The following is a 20,125-nucleotide window of genomic DNA, read 5'->3' on the forward strand; positions in this document are numbered from 1 at the left end:
GGCCCTTCAGTCCACAGGCCGACGCTCTATCCACTGAGCCAAACCGGCTTTGGCAACATTACACAATTTTTATTATTAAATGAGAACACCTCATCTGTTACATCGTCACATCGCTAGTCAGAGAAATGCTGTGGTGATGCAGAGTCCACGCTGGTCCACCACAGGCCTCATTTCTCCAACATCCATGTACAAAGAATGTTCAACACAGCTCAACACAACGTTCTTGGTTTTCTTCATACTGAAGTCCCCCAAAAACTCCTCTAACGGGGCGTTTACTATATCAATTATAGTTCTTCACTTGACACTCCACCTGGCTGCACGAGGACGGGCCACACGAGACCTCGGAGGTGCTGGGACCTCACAGGTCATCGTCATCGGACGTGTCGCTGCTGCTCGTCTCCATGTCGTCGTCGTTCTCAATCGTGGGGTGGAAAGTGCTGCTTTTCCAGGGTCCAAACTTGAAGTCACAGATCAGGCCATTTTTCAAAATACCATTTTTCCTCAGACCACTCTTCTGCAACTGTTCACTAATAACTTGGAATTCTCTCATTTCATCCTCAGTTAAGGGAGCACAGGTTTCATCGTTTTCACTGTCTTCTTGCCAACCCATCTCCTTCAACAATCTGTGTTCTGCCTCAAGGGAACTTGAAAGAACATCGGTCGGAGGGAAGGTTGAGGACCTAATGATCTGCTGGGAAATAACCGAAGCATTGCCATTCTCTTGTGGAATTTCATTTTCATCAAAGTTCCGGTTTATATCTCTGTCTCGGTGAGTACTATTGCTGTTATGCAAATTAAATGAGTCTTCATCCTTCTCGGAGCCAGCATGGCTTTCATCCTCATGCTCCTCCTCCACTCTGTCCCGTTGTATAGGTTTTGTGGGCGGAGCAGCAGGCTTAGGGACCAGGCCTTTATAAACACTGGGGCCAGTCCCGTTCTTCACTGGCTGTGACAGGGGAGCCCCTCTGGCGGGGAACCCGGACAGCTGCAAGTCCTTGGCCGTGCCTTTCTTAATGACCAGCATCCTGGGAGCTCTAGATGTGGGTTTCCGAGGGAACTCCCATACGCCTGCAGCTAAAGACCTATTTTGATTTGGTTCTCTCTCATACTCAGGATTTAAAGACGGAAAATCCTCAGCCTCAAACTGTCTGCGTTCTCTCCTGTCTTCCTTCCTCCCTGGCTCACTGTCAGGGGTGTTGTTGTCGTGCAGTCCTTGGCCTTTTCCACAATGGAAAATGCTGCTCCGAGAACAGGCACTCCCGCCGTGGTATGCCCCACGATGATTTATGTTTTCAGTGCCATTTCTCCCGTGTGTACGCCATCCATTTTTTTCTTTCCTTCCAAAGTTACCTCCATTGGGACCAGAGTCAAAGCTGTCTGAAGAGTTGTGTCGTCGACAACTCACATCATAACGATTTCTTGTCCATGAAAAGTGTTCAGAATGCTTCTTAAAATTCAATGAGGACTTTGTTGATGATGGTAGAGTGGGAAAATTAAGCCAGGCTGGAGCAAAGTCATACTGCGCCATTTAGGTCCAGTCTCTCCAACTCAATGAAACTGTTGGGGTCCAACCCCAGCAGGTCCAGGGGTTCCCAAAGGTATGGACGGAGTCGTTAAAGAAGGAATGACACGGAGACAGCGTTCAGTTGATCAGCAGCCTAGCCAGGTTCTCTAGCCAAGATCTCCAGCCAAGTTCTGTGTCTATTGTCCTGTTACATCTGTATTTATACCAGCTGATTTTAATCCTATCCATTCTATTCCAAAAGTTAGGGCGTTTCTTATCTCCATTCCAAGGTTACTCTATTGTTCTATTAAGCAACAAGGAAGTAACTGAAGGAGATTATAGCTAAGTAAAGATTATGTAGCTTAAGCGTGATTGTTCGTAGTTAAAGTGATTAGTTACCCACCTGGCACTTAGTTAAGGGGTTTTATTCCCTCCCTAACTCCAGGGAAAAATCCCCACCTGGGAAACAACCTTTCTCGGAGAGGTGTCCTTGGTTAAAACACATAGCGCTGAGAAGGGGAGCAAACATATTAAGAACAGTATGCCCTATATGCCAGGTCCCTTGAAACATATACTGTGCAGATGTTTCTTCCCTGCAGCAACTGTGTCAAGCAGCAAGGATGGACCGGCTTCCAGCATGAAACAAGGCTTCAACACCTCATGGCAAGTCCAAATTCCAACAGGACCGCACAAGATGTTGGGCTTTTCTCTGTGATCTTGGTGTTTTCCAGTTTGTTTGTTTGTTTTTGGTTGTTGTTTTTTTGTCCAGCTTGTTTTTTTATTTTGTATCCTCTGAAATAAGATCCGAGTTCTTTGAAGATACTTAACCTATGACTATTTGACATAGAGTTACTTCAAGTCAGCTACCCATACTTCAGTTTTAAAGTTTTCATACGGCTACCTCCAGATTAGCCAAGCTCCTGGGGTTTAGGGTGCTCAAGTCTTCTTTATTATTCCATGTACTTGTCGAGATGAAATATCCAATTTATGACCCAAAAAGCAAAAACAAAAAGAAAGCTTCACATCTGAAGAGCATTCATTCCTAAGCAGCACTGGGAGACACAGCTACCTCAGCACGACCGTGCTGCTGGGAAGCGGCACCAACTGTGGCTTCCACGTAAATAAAAGATAAAAGGAAAAAAGCTGGTCTCCTTCAGTGTCTTCATTTAGAGAAGCCGCCCCATTGTGACATGCACGGGGCTGAGGTCAGAAATTCCTACCAGTTTTAAGGAGAATAAACCACCAGGGACCTTCGGCGCGATTTCAACAGGAATCGGAAACTTCCCCAACTACCCCCGAGGCACGAATCAAGCATCGCTTACAGATTCGGCGGACACCACCACAGGGGTGGGGAAGGCCACAAAACACACAAAAACACACAAGAAAACAAACCAGCAGCTGAAACCCCGGGGCCGGCTTTATAATCCGCTGGGGCCACACAGTGAGGAAGCCGGCTGCGTCTCAGCAGCGCGCGGAGCTGTTCGCTTCAGAGACGATTCTCGTCCATTCGGTAAACTTCTGGGGCAGAATTACCCGAAAGCACTGGAATTCCAAAGTGGTCAGTGGAATACCGGGGCCTCACACACCCCTAGGAGAGGACCGTCAGACCTGAGCAACGGCAATCACCTTCGGCCCCCGCAGGTGCCCGGCCTGGGGTGCGGGCGCTGGGTCCGGGACGAGGCTCTCGGTACTTTTCTGTGATTTTTTTTCTTGTTAAAAAATCTTATTGGTATGTTTATTGGCTTCACATAAAATCCATTAATTAATTTGGGGATAAAATATAGTTTTATGATCTCAAATCAACATTCCTAATCAAGAGCACGGTGTGTCATTCCATTTGTTCATCTGCTTTTGTGTCCAAAATAATAACTTTAAAATCTATTCTTATTCCTTGTTGAACTAATACCTAGATATTTGAACATTTTTCTTGCTTGTTGTAAACAGAGTGGTTTATTGTAAAATCCAACTTGTGTTTGTACATATGAAGGCTATAGACTTTGGGTTTTATTAAATTTACCCCCAGCCACCATACTGAATTTTTTATTGAATAAAATAAAATATCAATTGATTATATTAGGGTTTTCAGATGCATAATTTATCTTCATGTAATCATACTTTTGTCTTCCTTTTTAATCTGAGAGGAGCGCCCTGAGGTTAATACCCATTGCAAGTTCCTCCTTGGACAAATCATTCTGAGAACCCATGACCCTGATCAAGTTTTTGCCTTGATGACACCTTTATTGTAATATGTTTGGGGTTTTTTTTTTATCGATTTCAGAGAGAGGAAGGGAGAGGGAGAGAGGGATAGAAACATCAATGATGAGAGAATCATTGATCAGCTGCTTCCTGCACGCCCCCTACTGAGGTTCAGGCCAGCAACCCCGGCATGTGTCCTGACCAGGGATTTTGGGAATCGAACCATGACCTCCTGGTTCATGGGTTGATGCTCAACCACTGAGCCACACCGGCCAGCCAGGGGAAGATGTGATGTACTGGTGATTATAATAGAATCAGGGACATAGAAAGGGAATGGACTGACTATTCTTGGGGGGGGGAAAGGGTGTGGGAGATGTGGGAAGAGACTGGACAAAAAGCGTGCACCTATGGATGACAGTCGGTGAGGAGTGAGGGCGGAAGGTGTGGGGTGGGATGGGAGGAGGGGAGTTATGGGGGGGGAAAAAGAGGAACAAATGTAATAATCTGAACAATAAAGATTTAATTTAAAAAAAAAAGAGTCCTGCTTTCCAAAAATCCTTAAAGACTTAAGTTAGTGAATAAAGAAGAATGCTTTAAATTATTGCATCAGTTCAGTTTTGGAAAACCAACCTGAAGAAGTTATAAGTATCGTACTTCAAAATAGTTTAAACAACTTCCTTGAGATGTTAAAGTTCTTTTAAAAAGTCTTTATATATTTAAATCATGGACTTCAATTCATGCCACACCAGCCTGTTGAGTCACAAAATCTTAAAAGTGGGGGGTTTTTAAATCAATGAGCTTTTATAGTCTTTTCAATATGTGGTCTATAACATCCCTGGTCTTGTTAAAGAAACAAAATCTAATATGCCAAGTACTACATGTGCTGTTGGCATTTAATAAATATCAAAGAGAATAAGATCATTTGTCACTAAAAGAATAATTTGGATTTTATAGGATTGCTCTCTTCCCAAAATGAACTCTTAAAAGTCCAAGATCCTGTAAGAGAGCTCATTCTTAAAACTCTTAACAAAACAAGAAATTCAAATTTTAGTTTATACAGTTGTATACTTTAAACTCTGTATCATAATATATATCTTTTTAAAAACATAGTCCAAACAGTTAGTGTCTCTTGAGCCTTGACTATCTACAAAGCACTGCCTTAGGCTAGGCAGAGAGGGAAGCTTGAAGCCCACTAGAAGAGCAAAGACACATAAAGAAATATCTTTAGTGCATAGCAATTGTGACGTGTCAAAGGCCAGGCAAAAACACAATATGACGTTTCAGAAATAGATAACGGGAATGCAGAAGCAAACAAGATCGAATTCCTATCTTCAAGGAGATTGCGTTGTTGCAGCAGACCAAAGAAAACCAAGTGACGCTTTAAAGCAGTGGAGGGACGCTGTTTTAATTACACCGGCGGACTCAGGGAATCATTTCCAAATCAGAGTGAAGATACTGCAGAGAGCCTGTCTATATATATCCCGATGGAGTCTTTGTCTTGCAGATACGCCCCCGCCCCCTTCGTGGCCCTGCAGGAAGGCCCCCAGGTGTTGATGATCCGTCCTGGGGCCAGAGATAATGACCTTCCCCCCTCCCCACCCGCTCCCCCACCCTCAGGGCAGTTCATTGTTCAGTTTCTATGGCCTGACACGCCTTGCAAGACCAGCTTCTGGGAAGGAGGCAATGACCTAATTATAGGTCATCAAGAATGCACACTGAGCTTGCTGGCATGAATTCCAATTGCTAGCCCCCAAAATATCAGGGTTACATTTGAATTAGCCCTTTGTAGCCTTCTCGGTGTTTTATTGGGAGAGACAAGTTTTATATAAATAAACAATCTACTCCGCATCTACATTCATATGTATCTATGTGTCATTCCTGGAAGTCCCTCCTAGGACGATGATGTCAGGTGCAGAGTGAGAAGAGAGAGTGACACTATTCTATTTTATTTTTTAAATATATTTTTATTGATTTCAGAGAGGAAGGGAGAGGGAGAGAGAGACAGAAACATCAATGATGAGAGAGAACCATTGATCGGCTGCCTGGCAGCCCCATACTGGGGGTCGAGCCTGCAACCTAGGCATGTGCCATTGACCGGACTTGACCCAAACCTCTAGGGCAGAATGACACTATTTTAGATAGGGTGTTCTGAGATGGCCTCTTCTGATACTGTGATATTTGAAACTTGATAGAGGTAAGGAAATGAGCCAAGAGGCATATATCTAGGAGAAGACCATTCAGGCAGGTGGGAAACAAGTTCCAGAACATTTCAGTGTGGCTAGAACTCAGTGATAAAAGATGTGGCTGGGAAGGTAAAGGGTCCGATCATCACTCTCCAATGCCAAGGATTCTGAAGGGCCTTGAAAGTGAGGCAAGATAGTAAGTAGCTAGGAAAATTCCTGGCAAGTGGAATGGAGAAACTGAGACAAGATAATCAAACAAGGCCAAACAATTTGACCAACTTAGAGATAATCAGGGTTATATGAGGTCTTCTATCCCTTCCCTAACCTCACACAACCCTGATTATCTATTCTCAAGTGAGCATTTATGTAATTACTTACATTCTCTGCAGAAGGTCGTTATCCCAAGCCTCTGACCAATTTATCAACTCCCTGCAGAGAGCACGCTGCATTTCCTGTCTTTGCATTCAGCAAAAATAAAAAGCGTTCGCATCCTGTGGCTATAAGCCCTCCACAATTGGATTGAGCAAGTGTCGATTGATTGTCTGAATCACTCAAACCAGCGTAGAAAACTCGGGATCTTGGACTTGTAGCCAGGAGGGGGGCCTGTCTGCCACTCATAAATATGTAGCTGTGTCTGATAATATGATTCCAGCTGCAGTCTGTGCTGCAGGACCTGACCTGTCCCTCACTGTGGCTGCTTTGCGTGGGGGAAGAAGCCCGTTCCATCAGGAGCCTATGACTGTGATTCGGTGTCACCATTCCTGGAAGTCCCTCTTAAGACAATGGTTCTCAGACTTGGCTGCACAGAGGAATCACCTGGGAGATTCTAACAAATACAGATGCCGGAGTCCCGCCCTTAGAGACTTTAATTTAGTTTATATGGGGTGTGGCGGGGTACTTGCAGCTGTCAAATATCCCCAGATGATTCCCATATGCAGGACAGTTCGAGAAGCATCGTCTTTGTAGCAGCTTCAGCTGATACCAATTATTGATTTTGGTGGGGCCTTCTGTCTCTTTGCAGTTTGTGTGTGTGAAAACAACAGCCAGTAAATGAGATAATTCTACAGGGAAGTTCCCAAAGCCAAACCCACATGTTGCTTCAGAGCTGGCTGTTTCCACATGTAAATCACCGTCAGTCAGGGATTATGAGAAGGAATTTGACCTAAAGTAACCTTCCCTGCTCACCCCATCCCCCAACTTGGAATTTTACTATTTTAACACTATTCCTCATGCTTAGTCTACAACAAGTGACTGTTTTCAGGAGAGATAGCCAATGCAAGCACAGCAATATTTTCCCTTCACAAACCTTAGAGCAGTGGTTCTCAACCTTCCTAATGCCGCGACCCTTTAATACAGTTCCTCATGTTGTGGTCCCCCCCAATTTCATTGTTGCAAATTGAACATAATCAAAGCATCGTGATTAATCACAAAAACAATATGTAATTCTATGTGTTTTCCGATGGTCTTAGGCGACCCCTGTGAAAGGGTCATTCTACCCCCAAAGGGGTCGCGACCCACAGGTTGAGAACCGCTGCAGAGAGAGTTCTTTTTTATTAATGTGTTTGTTAGATCAGGGAATAGCTGGCTCCTCTGACCATGGTCATTTCTATTTCTCTTCAAACACTTAATTGTAGTGGTTTCCCATGGTGTACTAGGAAGTTGGTGCTTTAGCACAACTTCAGACTTTATTGGGGGGAATAGAAGGAGGGAGGGGAGAGTCTGGCCTGAATCTACCTGGGGAATCTTGAGATCCAGAAGCAGTGTGTGGGGCTAACATTGGGGCTTCAAGGCTTCAAGATTCCTGGGGATGAAAAACAATCCTATCAGCTGCTGCTTTCTGTTCATAATTCTATTTAGATACAAATACATACAAATTAACTAAGTGAGATATACTTTAGTGATTTAAATTGTTCTGTACAATTTTAATTACTCAAGAAATCATTCAGCACCCATTTCCAGTCTCTCCCTCCTTCTCTCTCTCTCTCCATCTCCCCCGTCTCCTCTCTCTTTCTCCTCTCCCCACATCCTCTCCCTCTCCATCCCCTACTTTCTTCTCCTCCTGTTATTGCTAGGGAGCTCTCCATGTCCCAACCTGTTGCTGATAGAAGTGGGCTTCTTGTGATGTCACAGGAAAAGGAAGTTTCTTATTTGTGTGAAATTACATTCCTAAGTTTCCAAGGTCCCATTTCCCTTCATTCCTCCAAGAAGAGGTGCATCTGTGTCTTCAGCAGGGCTAAGAGTCCAGCTGTTGCCCAGAGTTTCCATTCCATATTTGTATATAGACTAACCCAGCATCAGGCTGGCTTAGCTTGTGTTCCCAGCTGTAGTCCATCAGTCCATTGTGTGTGGGGTCTGCATGGCCCTGGGCCATGCAGCTTCTAGGAAAAGGCGAATGCAAAGAAACAGGAGCAAAACCAGAGGAATGAGAGAGCCAAAGAGAGAATTCCTTTGTCTGGGACGCTGTATTCCCAAATCTTCATAGGCTTGCACTGACTCCATCCCCTCTAGCCAGTGATCTCTGTTCTTGGTTAGACTGATAGGCACCTTCTCTATGTCAGCCTGACTTTACCGCACATGTGCCCATCTCCCCCTTTTTGGACCCCTTTCCCCAGTGATCTGTGTGGGGAATGGGCCAGTGGTGCCCCGGGTAGTGTAAAATTGCAGCTTTTCTGGTGAAGCTGCCCAGATGTCCATGCTTATAGTGTCTGGCCTTTCCTTTGCTCCTTTCCTATCCTATATAATAAAAGCCTAATATGCTAAGTGTCCGGTCATCTGGTCAGCTATTCAAACAATCAACGCATAATATGCTAATGATAAGCTAAGGCTGCTCATCCGCTCACTATGACATGCACTGACCACCAGGAGGCAGGCAGTCAACCAGTCTCTATGATGTGCACTAACCACCAGAGGGCAAATGCTCCAACTAGTAGGTTAGCTTGCTGCTGGGGTCCAGCCCAGAAGGGCTGGACATGCCCTGGAGCCCTCCTGCAGTCCCTCCCCAGCTGGCCAACCTCCTATGTCCCTTCCTGGCCCCAATTGTGCACAGGTGGGGTCCCTCGGCCTGGCCTGCACCCTCTTGCAATCCGGGCTGAGAGGAACCCCCTCCCCCCAGTGCATGAATTTTGTGCACCAAGCCTCTAGTTATTAATAATAGCTAATTACAACAATATCAATCCCCCGTTAAGAGAAATACAAGCTTCTTTTATTCTTACAAAGGGTAAATGGATGAAGGCCTCCATCTTCTTGTAACTGCTTCATGCTATCAGAGGGGCATAGTCCTGCCTATCCCAAGGCTCAGAAGCGGGAGAAGGAGCCAAAGGGAAGGGCGTCTTCATGCAGGGAAGAGGGATTTTGCAATGTCCAGGTCAATCTGATGTCCTTGGGAGGTGGCATAGGCCTTGTCCAGAGGATGCAAGCTGGCATCCTGCTTGTATTCTAGAAATGACAAACTTGATAAGAAAGTAAAAAAGACATAATTCAAAAGTAAGGAGACTTATAGCAACCAAAGGTCTACTGAGAGGTTAAAAACCCATGTGATAAAGGGAAGGACTAACTTTATAATGTTACTAGAGGCCCAGTGCATGGATTCGTGCACTGGTGGTGTCCCTCACCCTGGCCTGTGGGATCAGGCCGAAACTGGCTCTCCAACATCCCCTGAGGGGTCCTGGATTGTGAGAGGGCTCAGGCCAGGCCAAGGGACTCCACCGGTGCATGATCAGGGCTGGGGAGGGACCACCGGAGGGCTCCAAGGCATGTTCGGCCCATCTCACCCAGTCCTGATTGGCCAAACCCAGCAGCAAGCTAACCTACCAGTGGGAGCATCTTCTCCCGGTGGTCAGTGTGCGTTATAACGACTGGTCGAATGGTTGCACGAACAGTGGGACACTTAGCATATTAGGCTTTTATTATATACGATAGATTAGGTTAGGGAATGGCTACCCTGGAGGCAAGTGTTTCACACCTGTCTGAAGCCCTCCTGTTCACCATGCTTAACTCAAAAATGAGGTCTATACTGTGTGAACACGCAATCAGGTAAATAAGGACATAGGCATATAGTCTATGACAATGGAAGGAAGAACATAAAAGACAAAGGTTAATGCACACAGCAAATCATAAACCACTGAGAAGACTTCCAGGCTTTTGCTGGAATGAAAGCAAGCAGTGACAATCTGATGGGTCTGCTGAACTGATAGTCTTACAGACCCTTTGTGTCTGCAGTCAGAACATCTCTGGTGATGTCATCTGATGCAGAAGTCTGTAGGGCATGCACAGACATATTCTTAAAAACAAAATTCTCTGAAGACAGTTAACTGTACTAGAATCCAATATGCACAATTGGGCATTGTGATTTTCATTGAAACACAATTTTTCTCCCTAAGATTTCCCTTATTTTCAAAGAGATTGCATTAAGTCCAGTTTGAATTTGCCTGATTATTTGCATAAACATAACAAGAATAAAATTTAATCAAATAGATCACACAGGCTTTTTCAAATTTGCTTTGCTGGAATTTTCACAAGGAATCTTCAGATTGAGCTATGGTAAGCCCTCAGGGCAAAGAAGCCAAGCCACAGTTCCCATCAGGCATTGCCTGTAATACCTGTAGGTATTGGTCACTTTCTCAAGTCTTTGGGGTCCCCAGGATGTCTTGAGGTTCCTTCTTTGCCATCTTTCAGGAAAGCAACCTTGTTCTTTACCTGGAAAGACTGCTATGAATCATGTGACCAAGCAAAATATTAGAGCATATCTGCAGTGGACTTGGATTGGTTTGGGAAGTCAACCTTAGTTCCTCAAGGCTTTCTGGTGACATACAGAATCCAGGCATGTCTTTCTTAGACATGGCATTCCAGTCAAAGTCTTAATTAATACGACCACAAGTGAAGACTAGTCTTATTAAATTTATGCAAAGAAACATATGGCCAGTGACTTGCTTATTAAGAATTGACAAATTCTGGAGGGATCCTGTAGAGAGAAAAAGCTAAAAGTAAGCAATTAGCACTTCCCAAAATTGGCAAAACACATTCCATAACTTTTAGAAACATAGGGTCTTTACTGGCAAATGCCCTTACACTTTAAGAGACATACTTTCATGAGACAACTATACAGCAAAACCCATTGATAATTCAGTCATAAGTGAACTAAGTTGAACTCATTGGCTCAGGTAGCTTAGGCTCAGATAAGATCTATTTTTCAGAATATGCATTCCAACAGATGGCTCAGATAACAGTTCTTGGAGACCAGGAATTGGCACTTTAGAAACAGTTCTTTCCCAGAGTTAAATTCCTTGCCAGAGTATGTACTTTATTTTTTTAATATGTTTTTATTGATATTAGAGAGAGGGGAGGGGAGAGGGATAGAGAGAAACATCAGTTGCCTGCCTCCTGCACGCCCCCTACTGGGGATTGAGCCCACAACCCGGGCATGTGCCCTGACCAGGAATGGAACCAGTGACCTTCTTAGTTCATGGGTCGACACTCAACCACTGCTGAGTGGCTGGGCCAGAGCATGTACTTCAAAAGAGTCCCTTGAGGCACTGTGAATTGAGACTTACGTTGCCTATTGAAGTCAGGGAGAAAACCTTCATCCTCATAAGCGAGGAGGAAAACCTTTCAACCTCTTGAGAGGGAGATTTGGTAGCTGAGCGAGGCATGAATGTCTTCTATGCTCCCAGCTCCGCTGTCACAGACCAAAATCCGGAATGGCCTGTGACCCCTTGTCAGTCATGGCGTCCCATGGCCCATCCTGCCTAAGCCGGCTGGGGGATTGGCCCCTCCGCCCGAAGTCTCCTCCCACCCCGGAGCCGAAGATTCTTCCCAAAGTGACTAAAAGCAGCAACACAATTGTCCAGGTGTGGAGCCTTGAACTCCACATGAGAGATTCTGATGGCCTCCGATCTTACTGGAGGTTTCCACCCTTTGCTGTCCTGGGTAAAAAAAAAAAAAAAAAAAAATCTGGTTTTTACTGGCCTCTAACAGCTGGGCTAGCAATCTGTTGCTGTCTCTTACATTCCTAACATCTCAGTCCCTTACAGGCTTGGCTGAGTGAGACAGCCTCCACTAAGAAGGGAGGGAGAATTCCCTATTAATCTGGCTGGACAGAGGCTTAACACCAGACCATGGGGGCAAATTCTGTTAGTAGTCAGTCTCCAAGGTTAGTTAACAAAAGCCTTTCATTTCTCTGAGGCTTTTTTTCTATTAGCTCTACGTGTGGACTCAGCCTCACTCCAGCTCTCCCAGCTGTGGCCTGTCCTCTGGGTCTCAGCTTTGTCTAATGCTGGCCTTTTCTGTGATCAAGAGACCACACCACTATGTCTATTGGAGATCAGAATATGCTACCCCAAAATGTGCTGAAAGCCACTGATGTAGGAAAAATTCTCTGCTCTCCCCTTACCCACCTAAAAAGTATGTAACCGCAGGACCAAACCCAAATGGTCCTATCTAGTTTCTAACAAGATATTGAATTGCCTTTCAGAGTCAACAGGCCAAACTGCAAGTCATGCAGCCAAAGCAACACAGAGGAGAGAACTTTGACTTCCAGCTGCTTGAGGAACCAAGGTTTTACCCAACTCATGGAACTGAGAGACCAGGACATGACCCGTACTTGAACTCCAGCACTCTTTCAGGAGTGACAGGTCCACTGTGCAGGAAGATCCGGTGCTGAAGTCCCTTGTCACCTCTTACCATAAAAGGCCAAGTTCCAAAGCTCTCCAATCAAAACCAACCCTGCCAGCACTTCCACATACCAGCCTTTCTCCCTAACCCCTAATCCCCAATCTTTGCCCTAAAAACCCTTGATTAAAAGCCATGGGGGAATCCAGGTTTTTTTTGTTTTGTTTTGTTTTGTTTTGTTGTTTTTTTTTTGGAATCCAGGTTTTAAGTGATAGTTTTCCATTCTCTTAAAAATGTTTATTGATTTCAGAGATGAAGGGAGAGGGTGAGAAAGAAACACCAATGATGAGAGAATCATCCATCCGGAGAGAGAGAGAGAGAGAAACATCAGTGATGAGAGAGAATCATTCTCCTTGCTTGGCACCCTGAAAAATAGATGGCTTTCATTTCTCCATTGCAAATCTTGGTGTTCAGTGCCTGGCTCAGCTGCTCATCACGGAGGAACATGCCCAACTTCCACATGCCAGGGAAAGAAGAGCAACTTGTCATCAAAGATGGAGAATTGATACCGAGATAAGTTTGCATGAACAGATCCTGCTAAAATCGCCCTTATCTTCCATTCGTTACTCTTTATATTTTCTAGTCACTTGCCCACATGTATCATCCCTTGGAGCCCAGACTCTCTTTATCTTGTCAAAAGGGTATTAGATCCCAGTCTAATTGCTTCTTTGGGTTTGACTTCTTTTTGTGAACTCCCATACACATCAATATTAATTTAAAAAGTTGTGTAGCATTTGTCCTAATAATCACCTTTTGTTAATTTCATTCATCAGCCCCTTGCTACGAAATCTAAGAGTATAGTGGAAAAGTTTTCCTCACCAACACTGTTCTGTATTAGACATCTTATGTTGATACAAGGGCAGCCTACATAGTCATCTCCCAGGATTCCTAACAGGAATTGGGGCACAACTTTCCTTGTTTTTGATTTCAGTCTTAACCAATCTGGACATCATTCTGAAGTTCTTGTGTCCCAACCACCATCCCAGATCAAAGCCCAGGCCAAAGGGGATGGGCCACTTTCAATTATCTATCTTTTCTCTTTAAAAGGGATTTCAATTCTCCTTTCTAACCCGCTTCTTTTTCACCTGCAGTGAAGAGAAGCAGAGTTTGCCACCCCAAGATGTGCCTTTTGGGACATTGATTATTTTAAGCTGGTTATTTTTTAAAATATATTTTTTTATTGATTTTAGAGAGGAAGGGAGAGGGAAAGACAGAAACATCAATGATTAGAGAGAATCATCGATTGGCTGTCTCCTTTATGCCCCCTCCTGGGGACCAAGCCCACAACCCGGGCATGTGTCCTCAACTGGGAATGGGACTCTGACCACCTGGTTCATAGGTTGACTCCGGGGGCTCAACCTGCTTATTTTTAAGAAACAAAAGGCTCTGGAAAACTCTTTGACCTTCCTCCTAACTGCCTAAAAGGTATTTCGATAGAAGACTTGCTCCAGGAAGGGAGATAGCATCGCAGATAACATTTAATATAAACTACTGACAGAGAGGAGCCTAGCAAGGCCCATTGTTCAAAGTCCTCTCCGTGTCCCATTGTTAAAGGTGGCCCAACAAACATTTGCTTTTCTATCTCCATGTGAATTGCCCTTTGAAGTCCCACGCCACACCCCTTCTCCTTAGCTCCAGAATTGCATCGAAGCCTCAACTGCCCAGTGTGTGTTTGGGTCTCTCATGGCACCACGGACTGTACACTGGTAATAAATTTTGGACAGTTTCTCCTGTTAATCTGTCTCATGTTAATGTGATTATTGGCCCATATTACTTGTTGTGCCCCCAACCCTCCAGTAGTATTCACCTTCCTCCCTGAGAGCAATTCGCCTTACAATGTAAACCTAATGGCAGAAAGGCAGCTCTGCATTAGAAAATACAGGAAATATTTTGAATATTCCTTGTACATGTATGTTCTTTATTTTAATATATTTTATTGATTTTTTATAGAGAGGAAGGGAGAGGGGTAGAGAGTTAGAAACATCGATGAGAGAGAAACATCGATCAGCTGCCTCCTGCACACCCCCTACTGGGGATGTGCCCGCAACCAAGGTGCATGCCCTTGACCAGAATTGAACCTGGGACTCTTCAGTCTGCAGGCCAATGTCCTATCCACTGAGCCAAAAACCAGTTAGGGCATACGTGTATGTTCTTTAGCACTAGGATATGAATGAAGTCATTCAGTGGTGTGGGATTTCATCAAGGAAGATAGTATAGCCACACATTTAAAAATAAGAAGCAGAAGTGTCTTTGGGAATTCTAGGACAAAGGCAGCAGTGATGAAAGCATATGTTCTGGATATTTCAGAGTACCAACAAAAAATAAAACAAATAGATAACAAAATCAAAAATCCATGGGCAATATTTGCAACAAAAGTATGTGAAGAGGTGTTCTACCTAAACCCCTCAAAAGCAAGTGAATAAGGGCATACTACCAAACTTATACAACATGGCATTGGTACCTGTGTACAAAAAAAAAAAATCAGAGAAAGCAATGGGAAACTCAAGAGCTTTGGAATAGGAAGATCCTACAATAACCAACACTATTCACTGGCAAGTGATGCTGGTGGATTTGAGAAGAGCAGCTAAACCAGGCGGACACGTTGCCCTCTTCAATAGAGGTAAGGGTAAGAAGTCCATGGTAAGGTCTTCAAGGCTGGAGCAGCGTAGTCCCATGGATTTTTGAAACAGATAAGCAAGGCTATCTTCCAAAATAGGAACACAATGAGGAAAAACAGCTGAATTAAATATAATAGGAAATATACACTGAGTGGCCGGATTATTATGACCACCTGACATTTGTAGGCAAATTAGCCATACACTGCGTTGTATGGGATATTGAATCCAAAGGCCTGTTTGAACACCTTTGCTGTCTGCAGTTACCAAGATGAAACATCTCCAGTTTGCACAGGAACATAAGGATTGGACAGTCAAGTATTGGAAAAAAGTCATGTGGTCCGATGAATCACATTTCCAGTTGCATCATGCAGATGGCAGAGTGAGAATTTGGAGGAAACAGCATGAAAGCATGTACCCCACATGCAAGAGTACAACATCCAATTGAGCATTTGTGGGATGAAGTTAAAAGAGCCATCAGGCAGCTGGTTCCACAACCATCAAATCTCACAGAACCGGACAGTGCTATTCATCAGGCATGGTGTCAGATTCCTCGCATCACCTTTCAACATCTCGTGGAGTGAATGCCAAGAAGAATCGCCCCAGTATTGAAGGCAAAAGGTGGCCCAACGAAGTCCTGATGGGGTGGTCATAATAATCTGGCCACTATATATATAGTTCAAAGGCTGTTAAATCATGTTGTTTACCCATATCTTCAGAAAAAAATCACTTCTACTGTCGTGGTATACAACCTGCTTTCCTATTTATAATGGTCTGGCTCTCTAGCAACTTCAGCGTGAAATTATAGCTAATTTGCCTGCAAATGTCAGGTGGTCATAATAATCTGGACATTCAGTGTATAAGGCAAAGAGAACATCCAGGAAAAATGGGGAAGAAAAACAGACCCAGAAAATCTTGGAAATAAACAGCTCAATTTTGTGTGATTTTTAAATTAAAAATGTTATTGAGATCATTATAGATTCACATGCAATTTTAAAAAATAACTCAGAGGAATCCTTTATATACTTTACATAGTTTCCTCCAATGGTAACATGCTGCAAAAATATAATATCGGTAACGTGTTGCAAAATATAATATCAGAACCAAGATATTTTAGGCCAGTGGTTCTCAACTTGTGGGTGGCGGCCCCTTTGGCAGTCGAACAACCCTTTCACAGGGGTCACCTAAAACCATTCTGCATATCAGATATTTACATTACAGTTCATAACAGTGGCAACATTACAGTTATGAGGTAGCAACAAAAAATAATTTTATGGTTGGGTCACAACATGAGGAACTGTATTTAAAGGGCCAGAAGGTTGAGAACCACTGTTTTAGGCGATACAATCTACCAATCTAATTTAGATTTTCCCAGTTTCACTTATATGCATTTGTGTGCATATTTAGTTCTTCATCATTTTATCACATGTGTAGGTTAATGTACCCACCACCCCACTCAATGATACTGAACAGTTTCAAAACCGCAAGGATCTTTCAAGTTGTGTTTTTATAACCAATCTGCCTGCCTCCCCTCTCTCTACACCTCCAACCCTCCTTGCAACCATAGATCTGCTTTTCATCTCTCTGATGTGACCATGTTCAAATCATTATATAAATGAAATCTTTATATAAATGGAATCATACAGTCACTTTTTATGATTGGATTTCTTTCACTCAGCATAATTCTTGTAGATTCAGCTAGGTTGTTATGTGTGTTAAAAGATCCTTCCCTTTTATTACTGAGTAATGTTTCATGGTATGGATAGCACATTTTGTTTAACCGCTTACCTGTTTAAGGATATCTGGGCTGTTTACAGTTATTACAAATAAAGACGCTATAAACATTCATGTGCAGGTTTTTGTCTTTAGTTCTCTGGGATAAAATCCCCAGAGTGTAATTCCTGGATTGTATTATAGTTGCATGTTTAGTTAGTTAAGGAACTGCCACACTATTATCCAGATGGGCTGTACCATTTTATATTCCCACCACCAGTGTATCAGTGGTGTAGTTTCTCTACATCCTTGCCAGCATTTGGTGTTGTCCCAAATGCTTTTAAACTAGGCAAACAACAGAAAAAGAAGCTCTGTGAATTTAGCCTCCTTTTAAGTATTTTTTCTCTAAGAGAAAACTAATCTCATGTAAACCACAAAAACTAATTTCACATGAAAAATGGCAAAAGAACGACTTCAAAGTTAAATTTTATACACTATTATGAGAATAAAAGAGAATGAGAAACTGCATAGCTTTCTTATAAACAGCAAAAGCACCCCAGGCAGTGCCAATAAAACAGATCAAAACTAATCTATTTTTAAACTAAGTAAAAGTCATCAAGAAGATGATAAAAGACATGAGAAAACAACAATAAATAGAACTGGAAAACTGAGAAATAACGTGACTAGAATTCAAAGAAAAAATAGAAAAACAAGAAACATCTTTTAAAATAAATAACTAAAAGGAACACAAGTTCTGTTTACTGGAAAAGCTTTATGGTTACACCACTGCTGTGGTGGCCCCCAATAAACACCGCCCTGCCTTTGTTCCCTCCCACACCGACTCTGGGCTAGGCCCTGTGACCAGTCAATGCAACATGAGCGAATGACATGCAAACAGAGGCCTAATAAGTACTTGTACAGTGAGACTTGCACTCTGGGAATGCTAACTCTAAGGATACTTCCTGTTAGAACCCAGCTGCGACTCTGTGAGCAGCTCTTTATTACCATGTGGAGAAGCCATGCAGGGAGCAAGCCAAGACCTTGGCTGAAACCCCAGCTGAGCTACCAGATGACAGCCCTGGTGGAGATGGTCCAGCTGACACCATGTGGAACAGACATTCATAGTCCACACAGCCTGGTCCAAATTACACAAGTGTAAGAAAATAAAAGATTATTGTTGCTGTATGCCATTAGATTTTGGGATAATTTGCAATGCAGCAACCAATGTAACTACTCTAGAAATAGTGACAACTCAGTAACCATTAGCACCCATATTGTTGTCTTGAAATATTGTTTCCCACCAAAAGAAACCAAGGCTTCTTGGAGAAATTCCAAGTGTGGGCATGAAATGTCAAGATGCATGTGGGGCATCTTATATACCAGAGAGCAGTGGGCTGGAAACTTGCACTAGGCCAGTGTTGACTCAGAAAACATGAGTAAATCTACAGTATTAGCCATGCCTTTTCTTTCTTACGTTGTGTCCTCCGCAGAACACAGAAGGAGCAGGACAATATGACCCACATAAAGAACAGTTAACCAGTCAGAACAGAACCAGCTAGAGGACGTATTTAACATGTTAAGTAGAGACATACCATATTTAGAAAAAATTCAAATTGAACTTAAAGAAATAAAAACTCTACTATATGAGATTTTAAAACACTGGATGAGTTTAACTACAATCAGACATTGCAGAAGATGAAGGCATTAGAAACTACCCAAAATAACAGAGGAAAAATACTGGGGAGGGGGCAGGGAGCAGGCAGGGGGGCGGGGGGGAGAGTGGACAGCATATTAGGGATTTGTAGGACAAATCCAAGCTGTGTAATTAGAATTCCAAAAAAGAGTGAAAGGGGGACAGAAAATAATGACTAATGTTTGACCAAATTTGATGAATATAACAACCCACAAATCCCAAGCACAAGAAACATGAAGAAGACTCCATCAAGGTCCATCACAATTCAATTGCTCAAAACCAATGCTGAAACATACATTGCATATGGAGGAACAAATATAATGATGGCAATAAATTTATTGTTAGAAACAATGCAAAATAAAACAATCAAGCAATATCTTTAAAATAATGAAAGGAAATATCTGTCAAACTAGAATTACTTACACTATGAAAACAAACTTTCAAAAACAAAGGTGAAATAAGGACATTTTCTGACTTATATATGCAAAAAGAATTTATCAGCACATCAAGAAATGTTAAAGGAGCCCTGGCCAGTTTGGCTTAGTGAATAGGGCGCTGGCCTGCAGACTGAGGGGTCTGGGGTCCAATTCTGGTCAAGGGCACATGCCCGGGTTTCGGGTTCAATCCCCAGTAGGAGGCATGCAGGAGGCAGCCAATCAATGATTCTCTCTCTCTCTCCTTCTCCCTTCCTCTCTGAAATCAATAACAATAAAAAATTTAAAAAAGAAAAAAGAAATGTTAAAGGAAACCCGTCAGGCAAAAGGAAAATGACACTAAATAGAAACCTGGATCTTCACAAACAAATGAAAAAACACCAGAAATGATAGCTACTTAGCTAAATAGAAATATAAAATATATATACATAATATGTATGATAGAAATATATAATATTTTGACATATTTTATGTTAAATATCTTTAAATCATTCTAATTTCAAAGAGTACAACCAGCACCCATATCTTGGTTTCTAAATACCAACCTCCAAAAACAGAATTGAGGGTTCCCAGGAAAATGGCTTATTCTAGAGTTGGGGCAGAAAGTACATAAAGTGAGCCATGCCGTGACCAGGTGGCTCGGTTGGTTAGAGCATCGTTCTGTACAACAAAACGTTGTGGCTTCGATTCCTGATCAGGTTGTGGGTTTAGTCTCCAATTGGGATGCATATGGGAGGGAACCAATCAATGTTTCTTTCCTTTTACTTTTTAATTTTATTTTTTCACTAGTGGCCCGGTGCATGAAATTCGTGCATGGGGGGGTTTCCCTCAGCCCAGCCTGCACCCTCTCTAATCAGGGAACCCTTGGGGGATGTCTGACTGCTGGTTTGGGTTCGATGCCTGCGATCCCCCTAACTGGCAGCCGGACATCCCTCTTGCAATCTGGGACCACTGGCTCCTAACTGCTCACCTGCCTGCCGACCTGATCTCCCTAACTGCTCTCCCTGCTGGCCTGACCCCTCTAACTGCTCTCCCCTGCCCGCCTAATTGCCCTAACTGCTCTCCCGTGCTGGCTTGATCCCCCTAACTGCTCTCCCCCGCCCGCCTGATCGCCCCCAAAC

General features: G+C 43.2%; 2 pseudogenes; both read right to left on the minus strand.

Annotated features, from left to right (window-relative positions):
• Nucleotides 1-54: 54 nt before the first annotated feature.
• Nucleotides 55-2,246, minus strand: LOC102759565 (annotated as a pseudogene).
• A 6,968-nt stretch (nucleotides 2,247-9,214) lies between these two features.
• The window catches only part of LOC102757973, a 21,893-nt pseudogene continuing 10,982 nt past the window's right edge, over nucleotides 9,215-20,125 (minus strand).

This window comes from Myotis davidii, unplaced genomic scaffold (genome assembly GCF_000327345.1).
Source record: "Myotis davidii unplaced genomic scaffold, ASM32734v1 scaffold448, whole genome shotgun sequence".
Lineage (NCBI taxonomy): Eukaryota > Metazoa > Chordata > Mammalia > Chiroptera > Vespertilionidae > Myotis > Myotis davidii.